Genomic DNA, 13,814 nt, shown 5'->3' with positions numbered 1-13,814 from the left:
AAGTATGAATTATGTACAAGTGTATATATGGATATGTCTGTGTATGTATATGTGTACGTTGAAATGTATAAGTATGTATATGTGCGTGTGTGGACGTGTATATATATATATACATGTGTATGTGGGTGGGTTGGGCCATTCTTTTGTATGTTTACTTGCGTTACCTAGCAAATGCAGGAGACAGTGACAAAGTATGTTAGATAGATATAAAATATATATATATATATATATATATATATATATATATATATATATATATATATATATATATATATATATATATGTATATATATATATATATATATATTTTATATTTAGTTTGCTTTGTTGCTGTCTCCCGCGTTTGCGAGGTAGCGCAAGGAAACAGACGAAAGAAATGGCCCAACCCACCCCCATACACATGTATATACATACACGTCCACACACGCAAATATACATACCTATACATCTCAATGTACACATATATATACTCACACAGACACATACATATATACCCATGCACACAATTCACACTGTCTGCCTTTATTCATTCCCATCACCACCTCGCCACACATGGAATACCATCCCCCTCCCCCCTCATGTGTGCGAGGTAGCGCTAGGAAAAGACAACAAAGGCCCCATTCGTTCACACTCAGTCTCTAGCTGTCATGCAATAATGCCCGAAACCACAGCTCCCTTTCCACCTCCAGGCCCCACACAACTTTCCATGGTTTACCCCAGACGCTTCACATGCCCTGATTCAATCCACTGACAGCACGTCAACCCCGGTATACCACATCGATCCAATTCACTCTATACCTTGCCCGCCTTTCACCCTCCTACATGTTCAGGCCCCGATCACTAAAAATCCACTCCATCTTTCCACCTCCAATTTGGTCTCTCACTTCTCGTTCCCTCCACCTCTGACACAAATATCCTCTTTGTCAATCTTTCCTCACTCATTCTCTCCATGTGACCAAACCATTTCAAAACACCCTCTTCTGCTCTCTCTACCACACTCTTTTTATTACCACACATCTCTCTTACCCTATTATTACTTACTCGATCAAACCACCTCACACCACATATTGTCCTCAAACATCTCATTTCCAGCACATCCACCCTCCTGCGCACAACTCTATCCATAGCCCACGCCTCGCAACCATACAACATTGTTGGAAATACTATTCCTTCAAACATACCCATTTTTGCTTTCCGAGATAATGTTCTCAACTTCCACACATTCTTCAATGCTCCCAGAATTTTCGCGCCCTCCCCCACCCTATGATTCACTTCCTCGTCTATGGTTCCATCCGCTGCCAAATCCACTTCCAGATATCTAAAACACTTCACTTCCTCCAGTTTTCTCCATTCACACTTACCTCCCAATTGACTTGACCCTCAACCCTACTGTACCTAATAACCTTGCTCTTATTCACATTTACTCTCAACTTTCTTCTTTCACACACTTTACCAAACTCAGTCACCAGCTTGAGCAGTTTCTCACATGAATCAGCCACCAGCGCTGTATCATCATATATATATATATATATATATATATATATATATATATATATATATATATATATATATATATATATATATAAACTAAATATACATATATATATATATTGGAAAGGACCACAATTTTGCGCGTGATCAAGATATTCCTAAGAGTCCACGGGGAAAATGAAACAAGTTCCCGATGTGCACTTTTGTGTAATAATCACATCATCAAGGAGACACAAGAGAGATATATAAGTCAGTTGATATACAACGAAGAGACGAAGCTAGGACGCCATTCGGTAAACATGCGATTGTCCAAGACAGACAACGAGCGTATCATAAAATTATCATTTTACAAATTTTTTCAACAATAAAGTTATCTAATTTGTGTAGGCCATCACTAATATTAAGAATATAATCTTTGCATATTTAATAATAGAAGATTCAATGATATTTCTCGTGATAATAGAGTTAGAGTTGATAACTGAGATGGCGTTACTCCAGTCAATACAATGATCATAGTTTTTAACGTGATTAAACAAGGCATTTGATTCATGTCCCGTTCTTAGGTTCTTTATTAAGTCCTTTAGTGGGTAAGGTATCAAATTCTAATATCATGAACAATGTACATTTAGTCAACAAGCTAAACAATATTAATGGTAATTTTGATTTCAAACTAGTTAGCTTTGATGTTTCCTCACTTTTCACCAAAGTTCCAGTTGATGGCCTTTTAGAATATTTGTTTGATGTCTTGGATGATATTCATTTACCGGTTTCAAAGTCTGCTTTCATTGAACTGATTAAATTGTGTATAAAACACTGTGTATTTCAATTCAATGGAGATTATTATGCTCAAAAATTTGGTATGGCAATGGGTAACCCTCTTTCACCTGTACTAAGTAATCTTTATATGGAATTTTTTGAAACAAAATTACTAAAGGATATCTTACCTTCTAATGCAATTTGGTTTAGGTATGTAGATGTTCTTTGTGTTTGGCCAACAAATGAAACTTTGCAAATATTTCTCCCCTTAATTAACAATTTAGTACTTTCCATCAAATTTACTGTAGAAAATGAAAATAATGGTATGTTATCATTTTTAGACTGCATGATCCATAGACAAGGAAACAAGTTTAAGTTTAGCATATGCAGGAAACCTACCAATGTATGCTCATATATCCATTATTACTCATCTAAACATGACAGAGTTAAATTATCATCTTTTCAATCTATGTTCCTTAACACATTACGTATTTGCAGACCAGAGTTTATTGATGATGAGCTTGAGAAGATATATTCTATTGGATCTAAGTTAAAGTACCCTAGATCTTTTATTGATAAATCCCTTAAGTTAGCAAAGAAATCATTTTATAGAGTTGAACGCAAACCTCCCATTGACACCAAGAATCTTCTAGTTCTCCCTTTTGATAATGATCTTACTTTACTTCCCATGTTGCTTAAATCCTTTAATATAAATGTTGCCTTCAGCAACAACAACACTATAAAGAATATCTTAATCAGGAATTCACCAGAAAATTCTCCTGGGTGCATCTATAAAGTGTCATGTAGAAATTGTGATAAATTTTATGTTGGGCACACTGGTAAGGATCTTTCTATTAAACTCATGCAACATAAATATAGTACAAAAACGGGACAAGAATCAATTGCCTTGTTAAATCACGTTAAAAACTATGGTCATTGTATTGACTGGAGTAATGCCATCTTAGCTATCAACTCTAACTCTATTACCACGAGAAATATCATTGAATCTTCTATTATTAGATAAACAAAAAATTATAATCTTAATATTAGTGATGGTTTACACAAATTAGATAACTTTATTGTTCATAAAATTTGTAAAATGATAAGTTTATGATACGCTCGTTGTCTATCTTGGACAATCGCATGTTTACCATATGGCGTCCTAGCTATGTCTCTTCATAGTATATCAACTGACTGTTATATTCCTCTCTTGTGTCTCCCCTGATGGTGTGACTGTTACACGAAAGTGCGCTTGGGAACTTATCTTGTTTCATTTTCTCCGTGGACTCATAGGAAGATGAAAGCCGGCAAGGCAGCAGGTTTGGATGGTATTGCAGTGGAATTTATTAAAAAAGGGGGTGACTGTATTGTTGACTGGTTGGTAAGGTTATTAAATGTATGTATGAATCATGGTGAGGTGCCTGAGGATTGGCGGAATGCGTGCATAGTGCCATTGTACAAAGGCAAAGGGGATAAGAGTGAGTGCTCAAATTACAGAGGTATAAGTTTGTTGAGTATTCCTGGTAAATTATATGGAAGGGTATTGATTGAGAGGGTGAAGGCATGTACAGAGCATCAGATTGGGGAAGAGCAGTGTGGTTTCAGAAGTGGTAGAGGATGTGTGGATCAGGTGTTTGCTTTGAAGAATGTATGTGAGAAATACTTAGAAAAGCAAATGGATTTGTATGTAGCATTTATGGATCTGGAGAAGGCATATGATAGAGTTGATAGAGATGCTCTGTGGAAGGTATTAAGAATATATGGTGTGGGAGGAAAGTTGTTAGAAGCAGTGAAAAGTTTTTATCGAGGATGTAAGGCATGTGTACGGGTAGGAAGAGAGGAAAGTGATTGGTTCTCAGTGAATGTAGGTTTGCGGCAGGGTTGTGTGATGTCTCCATGGTTGTTTAATTTGTTTATGGATGGGGTTGTTAGGGAGGTAAATGCAAGAGTTTTGGAAAGAGGGGCAAGTATGAAGTCTGTTGGGGATGAGAGAGCTTGGGAAGTGAGTCAGTTGTTGTTCGCTGATGATACAGCGCTGGTGGCTGATTCATGTGAGAAACTGCAGAAGCTGGTGACTGAGTTTGGTAAAGTGTGTGGAAGAAGAAAGTTAAGAGTAAATGTGAATAAGAGCAAGGTCATTAGGTACAGTAGGGTTGAGGGTCAAGTCAATTGGGAGGTGAGTTTGAATGGAGAAAAACTGGAGGAAGTGAAGTGTTTTAGATATCTGGGAGTGGATCTGGCAGCGGATGGAACCATGGAAGCGGAAGTGGATCATAGGGTGGGGGAGGGGGCGAAAATTCTGGGGGCCTTGAAAAATGTGTGGAAGTCGAGAACATTATCTCGGAAAGCAAAAATGGGTATGTTTGAAGGAATAGTGGTTCCAACAATGTTGTATGGTTGCGAGGCGTGGGCTATGGATAGAGTTGTGCGCAGGAGGATGGATGTGCTGGAAATGAGATGTTTGAGGACAATGTGTGGTGTGAGGTGGTTTGTTCGAGTGAGTAACGTAAGGGTAAGAGAGATGTGTGGAAATAAAAAGAGCGTGGTTGAGAGAGCAGAAGAGGGTGTTTTGAAGTGGTTTGGGCACATGGAGAGAATGAGTGAGGAAAGATTGACCAAGAGGATATATGTGTCGGAGGTGGAGGGAACGAGGAGAAGAGGGAGACCAAATTGGAGGTGGAAAGATGGAGTGAAAAAGATTTTGTGTGATCGGGGCCTGAACATGCAGGAGGGTGAAAGGAGGGCAAGGAATAGAATGAATTGGAGCGATGTGGTATACCGGGGTTGACGTGCTGTCAGTGGATTAAATCAAGGCATGTGAAGCGTCTGGGGTAAACCATGGAAAGCTGTGTAGGTATGTATATTTGCGTGTGTGGACGTATGTATATACATGTGTATGGGGGGAGGTTGGGCCATTTCTTTCGTCTGTTTCCTTGCGCTACCTCGCAAACGCGGGAGACAGCGACAAAGTATAATAAAAATAAAATAATATATATATATATATATATATATATATATATATATATATATATATATATATATATATATATATATATATATATATATATGCATATATTTCTTTCTTTCTTTTAAACTATTCGCCATTTCCCGCGTTAGCGAGGTAGCGTTAAGAACAGAGGACTGGGCCTTTTTTGGAATATCCTCACCTGGCCCCCTCTGTTCCTTCTTTTGGAAAATTAAAAAAAAAAAAAAACGAGAGGGGAGGATTTCCAGCCCCCTGCTCCCTCCCCTTTTAGTCGCCTACGACACGCAGGGAATACGTGGGAAGTATTCTTAATCTCCTATCCCCAAGGATAATATGCATATATATATATATATATATATATATATATATATATATATATATATATATATATATATATATATATATATATATATCATATATAATATTCATTTATTTGCTTTGTCGCTGTCTCCCGTGTTAGCGATGTAGCGCAAGGAAACAGACGAAAGAAATGGCCCAACCCACCCACGTACACATGTATATACATACACGTCCACACACGCAAATACACATGCCTATATATCTCAACGTATACATATATATACATACACACACAGACATATACATATATACACATGTACATAATTCATACTGTCTGCCTTCATTCATTCCCATAGCCACCCCGCCACACATGAAATAACAATCCCCTCCCCTCTCATGTGAGCGTGATAGCGCTAGTAAAAAACAACAAAGGTCACATTCGTTCACATTCAGTCTCTAGCTGTTATGTAATAATGCACCGAAACCACAGCTCCCTTTCCACATGCAGGCCCCACAGAACTTTCCATGGTTTACCCCAGACGCTTCACATGCTCTGGTTCAATCCATTGACAGCACGTCGACCGGGGTATACCACATCGTTCATATTCACTCTATTCCTTGCACGCCTTTCACCCTCCTGCATGTTCAGGCCCCGATCACTCAAAATCTTTTTCACTCCATCTTTCCACCTCCAATTTGGTCTCCAACTTCTCGTTTCCTCCACCGCTGACACATATATCCTCTTTGTCAATCTTTCTTCACTCATTCTCTCCATGTGACCAAACCATTTCAAAACACCCCCTTCTGCTCTTTCAACCACACTTTTTATTACCACACATCTCTCTTACCCTATTATTACTTACTCGATCAAACCATCTCACACCACATATTGTCCTTAAACATCTCATTTCCAGCACATCCACCCTCCTGCGCACAACTCTATCCATAGCCCACGCCTCGCAACCATGTAACATTGTTGGAACCACTATTCCTTCAAACATACCCATTTTTGCTTTCCGAGATAATGTTCTCAACTTCCACACATTCTTCAATGCTCCCAGAATTTTCGCGCCCTCCCCCACCCTATGATTCACTTCCTCTTCCATTGTTCCATCCACTGCCAAATCAACTCCCACATATCTAAAAAGCTTCACTTCCTCCAGTTTTTCTCCATTCAAACTTATCTCCCAGTTGACTTGTATATCAACCCTACTGTACCTAATAACCTTACTCTTATTCACATTTACTCTCAGCTTTCTTCTTTCACACACTTTACCAGATTCAGTCACCAGCTTCTGCAGTTTCTCACACGAATCATCCACCAGCGATGTATCATCAGCGAACAACAATTGACTCACTTCCCAAGCTCTCTCATCCACAACAGACTGCATACTTGCCCCTCTTTCCAAATCTCTTGCATTCACCTTCCTAACAACTCCATCCATAAACAGATTAAACAACCATGGAGACATCACACACCCCTGCCGCAAACCTACATTCACTGAGAACCAATCACTTAACTCTCTTCCTACACGTACACATGCCTTACATCCTCGATAAAAACTTTTCACTCCTTCTAACAACTTGCCTCCCACACCATATATTCTTAATACTTTCCACAGAGCATCTCTATCAACTCTATCATATGCCTTCTCCAGATCCATAAATGCTACATACAAATCCATTTGCTTTTCTAAGTATTTCTCACATACATTCTTCAAAGCAAACACCTGATCCACACATCCTCTACCACTTCTGAAACCACACTGCTCTTCCCCAATCTGATGCTCTGTACAAGCCTTCACCCTCTCAATCAATACCCTCCCATATAATTTCCCAGGAATACTCAACAAACTTATACCTCTGTAATTTGAGCACTCACTTTTATCCCCTTTGCCTTTGTACAGTGGCACTATGCAAGCATTCGGCCAATCCTCAGGCACCTCACCATGAGACATACATACATTAAATAACCTTACGAACCAGTCAACAATACAGTCACCCCCTTTTTTAATAAATTCTACTGCAGTACCATCCAAACCCGCTGCCTTGCCGGCTTTCGTCTGCCGCAAAGCTTTTACTACCTCTTCTCTGTTTACCAAATCATTCTCCCCAACCCTCTCACTCGGCACACCACCTCGACCAAAACACCCTATATCTGCCACTCTATCATCAAACACATTCAACAAACCTTCAAAATACTCCATCTCCTTCTCACATCACCACTACTTGTTATCACCTCCCCATTAGCCCCCTTCACTGAAGTTTCCATTTGTTCCCTTGTCTTACGCACTTTATTTACCTCCTTCCAAAACATCTTTTTATTCTCCCTAAAATCTAATGATACTCTCTCACCCCATCTCTCATTTGCCCTCTTTTTCACCTCTTGCACCTTTCTCTTGATCTCCTGTCTCTTTCTTTTATACATCTTCCACTCATTTGCATTATTTCCCTGCAAAAATCGCCCAAATGACTCTCTTCTCTTTCACTAATAATCTTACTTCATCATCCCAGCACTCACTACCGTTTCTAATGTGCCCACCTCCCACGCTTCTGGTGTCACAAGCATCTTTTGCGCAAGCCATCACTGCTTCCCTAAATACATCCCATTCCTCCCCAACTCCCCTTTCATCCTTTGTTCTCACCTTTTTCCATTCTGTACTCTGTCTCTCCTGGTATTTCCTCACACAAGTCTCCCTCCCAAGCTCACTTACTCTCACCACTGTTTTCACCCCAATATTCTCTCTTCTTTTCTGAAAACCTCTACAAATCTTCACCTTCGCCTCCACAAGATAATGATCAGACATCCCTCCAGTTGCACCTCTCAGCACATTAACATCCAAAAGTCTCTCTTTCGCGCGCCTCCCAATTAACACGTAATCCAATAACACTCTCTGGCCATCTCTCCTACTTACATACGTATACTTATGTATATCTCGCTTTTTAATCCAAGTATTCCCAATCACCAGTCCTTTTTCGGTACATAAATCTAGAAGCTCATCATTTCCATTTACAACAATGAACACCCCATGTACACCAATTATTCCCTCAATTGTCACATTACTCACCTTTGCATTCAAATCACCCATCACTATAACCCGGTCTCGTGCATCAAAATTACTAACACACTCACTCAGCTTCTCCCAAAACACTTGCCTTTCATGATCTTTCTTCTCATACCCAGTTGCATATGCACCAATAATCACCCATCTCTCTCCATCCACTTTCAGTTTTACCCATATCAACCTAGAATTTACTTTCTTACACTCTACCACATACTTCCACCATTCCTGTTTCAGGAGTAGTGCTACTCCTTCCCTTGCTCTTGTCCTCTGACGAACCCCTGACTTTACTCCCAAGACATTCCCAAACCACTCTTCCCCTTTACCCTTGAGCTTCGTTTCACTCAGAGCCAAAACATCCATGTTCCTTTCCTCAAACATACTACCTATCTCTCCTTTTTTCTCATCTTGGTTACATCCACACACATTTAGACACCCCAGTCTGAGCCTTCGAGGAGGATGAGCACTCCCTGCGTGACTCCTTCTTCTGTTTCCTCTTTTAGAAAGTTGAAATACAAGGACGGGAGGGTTTTCAGCCCCCCGCTCCCGTCCCCTTTAGTCGCCTTCTACGACAAGTGAGGAATGCGTGGGAAGTATTCTTTTTCCCCTATCCCCACGGATGTATATATATATATATATATATATATATATATATATATATATATATATATATATATATATATATATATATATCCCTGGGGATAGGGGAGAAAGAATACTTCCCACGTATTCCCTGCGTGTCGTAGAAGGCGACTAAAAGGGGAGGGAGCGGGTGGCTGGAAATCCTCCCCTCTCGTTTTTTTTTTTTTAATTTTCCAAAAGAAGGAATAGAGAAGGGGGCCAGGTGAGGATTTTCCCTCTATGTCCTCGACCCCAGGCGGCCCAGTGAATGTGTCACGGTCATCATCCTCCAATTCCCTGCAGGATATTCTGCTAATGGAGATGTTTGGTGGTAGGATATCAGTCTAGTGACCTGCCTGTATCATCCATCTCTACATGTATCGTCTATCACTGGAGGCTTGTAATGTGTGGACTGGTTCGGTCAGTCTGGTTGGTTGAGGGAAATTCTCAATACACCTGGGAAGGAGAGTTGTGCTTCGGCTGGCTGAATGTATGCAGGGATAAAGTTTTCACTTGTTTTTTCTAGTCAACATTATAACTCACAACTCAAGCAAGACAAAGAGAAATACCTATCACCCAAATGAACTTCGACACCAAAGAACAGAAATTAAATCAATTTCGTCAGAGAGATTCGGATGGCCTGTCTCTCCGGTGATATTGAAAAAGAAAGAGAATATCACGTTAATGCAAAGCTGATTACCTGGAAAGGTTAACTGAGATGTATTTACCTGGGTGGGCGAGGCCAGGCACGACCTCTGATATCATGTCATCAGATATTATAATGAACTGGTGTAAAGCGGTGCAGCTGTGTTGCCGTACCTCACAATGACATATATCGTACAGTAATCATGTCGGTTTCACTACTTAAGGTTTTCGTAATATGTTCGTTCCCTTTTTTTCCTCCAGACGTAACGTGTCTGTTTACTCTATAATGACCCCTTATGAAGACCTCCTCCCCCGGAGCCTCCTTACTGGTGATTGTAAACGCCATATTGAGGCTCATAAAGAACACCATGTTAGGACACTTGGGAAGCGCCATACTGGGACGCGAGAGATCCTCCATACTGAGACACGAGGGACCTGCTATGCTGACATGAGGGATCCTCCATACTGAGACACGAAGGATGCGCCATACTGAGACACGAAGGATGCGCCATACTGAGACACGAAGGATGCGCCATACTGAGACACGAAGGATGCGCCATACTGATACACAAGGGATCCGGTATACTAAGACACGAGGGATCCGCCATAGTGAGACATGAGGGATCCACCATACTGATACACGAAGGAGCAGTCATACTGAGACACGAGGGAGTCGCTATACTTAGATAAAAGGGATCCGTCATACTGAGACACGAGGGATCCTGTATAGTGAGACAAGAGGGATCCGGTATACTGAGACACGGGGATCGGGTATACTGAAAGACGAGGGATCCGGTATACTGAGAAACGAGGGATCCGGAATACTGAGACACGAGGGATCCGGTATGCTGAGACACGAAGGATCCGGTATACTGAGACACGAGGTATTCACCATACTGAGACACGAGGAATCCATTATAATGAGACACGAGGGATCCGGTGTACTGAGACACAAGGGATCCGTCATACCGAGACACAAGGGATCCGGTATACTGAGACAAGAGGGATCCGGTATGCTGAGACACGAAGGATCCGGTATACTGAGACACGAGGTATTCACCATACTGAGACACGAGGAATCCATTATAATGAGACACGAGGGATCCGGTGTACTGAGACACAAGGGATCCGTCATACCGAGACACAAGGGATCCGGTATACTGAGACACGAGGGATCCGGTATGCTGAGACACGAGGGATCCGGTGTACTGAGACACAAGGGATCCGCCATACTGAGACACAAGGGATCCGCCATACTGAGACACGAGGAATCAGGTATACTGTGACCCAAGAGATCCGGTATACTGAGACACGAGGGATCCGGTATTTTGAGACATGAGGGACCCACGATACTGAGATAAGAAGAATCCGTTATACTGAGACAGGAGGGATCCGGTATACTGAGACACAAGGGATCCGGTATTCTCAGACACGAGGGATCCGGTATACTGAAACACGAGAGATCCGGTATACTGAAGCACAAGGGAGTAGGGACACCATCTGAGACACAAGGGAACTGGTATACTGAACACAAGGGATCCGGTATGTTGAGACACGAGGGAAAACCGATACTGAGACACGAGGGATCCACCATACTGAGACACGAGAGATCCACCATACTGAGACACGAGGGATCCACCATACTGAGAACAGAGATCCACCATTACTGTGACACGAGGGATCCGGTATGATTGAAACAGAAGGGATCCGGTATGCTGAGACACGAGGGACCACCATAATGAGACAGAGGGATCCGTATGCTGAGACACGAGGGATCCCCATATGTAAGACAAGAGGATCCGGTATACTGAGCACAGGGATCCACCATACTGAGACACGGAGGCGCCAACTGAAAACGAAGAGGTCCATACTGAGATACGAGGAATCCACATAAGATCACGAAGCGTAGTCATACTGAGACACGAGGAGTCGCCACATTTATGGGATCCGTATACTGATACAATGGGATCCACCATATTGAAAACACAAGGGATCTGGTAGACTGAGACACGAGGGATCCTCTATAGTGAGACACGAGGGATCTGGAATACTGAGACACGAGGGATCCGGTATGTTAAGACACGAGGGATCCGGTTTGCTGGGACACGAGGGATCCGTTATACTGAGACATGAGGGATCCACCATACTGAGACACAAGGGATCTGGTAGACTGAGACATCAGGGATTTGGAATACTGAGACACGAGGGATCCACCATACTGAGACACGAGGGATCCGGTATGTTGAGACACGAGGGATCCGGTATACTGAGACACGAGGGATCCACCATACTGAGACACGAGGGATCCACCATAATGACACACGAGGGATCCACCATACTAGGACACAAGAGAACTGGTATGCTGAACCACAAGGGATCCGATATGTTGAGACACGGGGGATATACCATACTGAGACACGAGGGATCCACCATACTGAGACACGAGAGATCCACCATACTGAGACACGAGACGAGAGATCCACCATACTGTGACACGAGGGATCCGGTATGATGAAACACAAGGGATCCGGTATGCTGTGACACGAGGGATCTGGTATAGTGAGACACGAGGGATCCGGTATACTGAAACTGGAGGGATTCACCAAGCAGAGACATGAGGGATCCGGGTTACTGAGACATGAGGGATCCACTATACTGAGAAACGAGGGATCCGGTATACTGAGACACGATGGATCCGTTATGTTGAAACACGAGGGATCCGGGTTGCTGAGACACGAAGGATCCAGTATACTGAGACACGAAGGATCCGGTATACTGAGACACGAGGGATCCGGTATACTGAAACACGCGTGATCCACCATATTGAGACACGAGGGATCCGCCATATTGAGACAGGAGGGATCCACCATACTGAGACACGAGGGATTCACCACACTGAGACACGAGATATCCGGTATACTTAGACACAAGGGATCCGTTATACTGAGACACGAGGTATCCGATGTACTGAGACACGAGGGATCCGGTATACTGAGACACGAGGGAACCGGTGTGCTGAGAGACGAGGGATCCGTTATGCTGAGACACGAGGGATCCGGATTACTGAGACACGAGAGATCCACCATACTGAGACACGAGGGATCTGGTGTACTGAGACACGAGGGATCCGGTATACTGAGACACGAGGGATCCGGTATACTGAGACACGAAAGATCCGCCAAATTGAAACAGAGTGGAATCGTCATAATGAGACACGAGTGATTCACCATATTGAGACACGAGGGATCCACCACAGTGAGAGACAAGGGATCCAATGTACTGAGACACGAGGGATCCGGAATACTGAGAAAGGAGGGATCCACTATACTGAGACACGAGGATCCGGTATACTGAGACAGGAGGGATCCACCATTCTGAGACACGAGGGATCCGGTGTACTGAGACACGAGGGATCCACCACAGTGAGCGACAAGGGATCCAATGTACTGAGACACGAGGGATCCGGTATACTGAGAAAGGAGGGATCCACTATACTGAGACACGAGGATCCGGTATACTGAGAAAGGAGGGATCCGGTGTACTGAGACACGAGGGATACGTTATAGTGAGACACGAGGGATCCGGAATACTGAGACACGAGGGATCCAAATTACTGAAACACAAGGTATCCGGCATACTGAGGCACGAGGGATCCGGTATACTGAGACACGAGGTGTTCGGTGTGCTGAGACACAAGGGATCCGGTGTACGGAGACACGAGGGATCCACGATATTGAGACACGAGGTGTCCAGTATACTGAGACACGAGGGATCCGGTATGCTGAGACACGAGGGATCCGGTATGCTAAGAGAAGAGGGATCCGGTATATTGAGAGACGAAGGAGCCACCATACTGAGACACGAGGGATCCGCCATATTGAGACACGAGGGATCCACCACAGTGAGAGACAAGGGATCCAATGTACTGAGACACGAGGGATCCGGTATACTGA

This window comes from Panulirus ornatus, chromosome 8 (genome assembly GCF_036320965.1).
Source record: "Panulirus ornatus isolate Po-2019 chromosome 8, ASM3632096v1, whole genome shotgun sequence".
Lineage (NCBI taxonomy): Eukaryota > Metazoa > Arthropoda > Malacostraca > Decapoda > Palinuridae > Panulirus > Panulirus ornatus.
The sequence above is the reverse complement of the archived record's forward strand: the minus strand, read 5'-3'. Positions refer to the sequence as shown.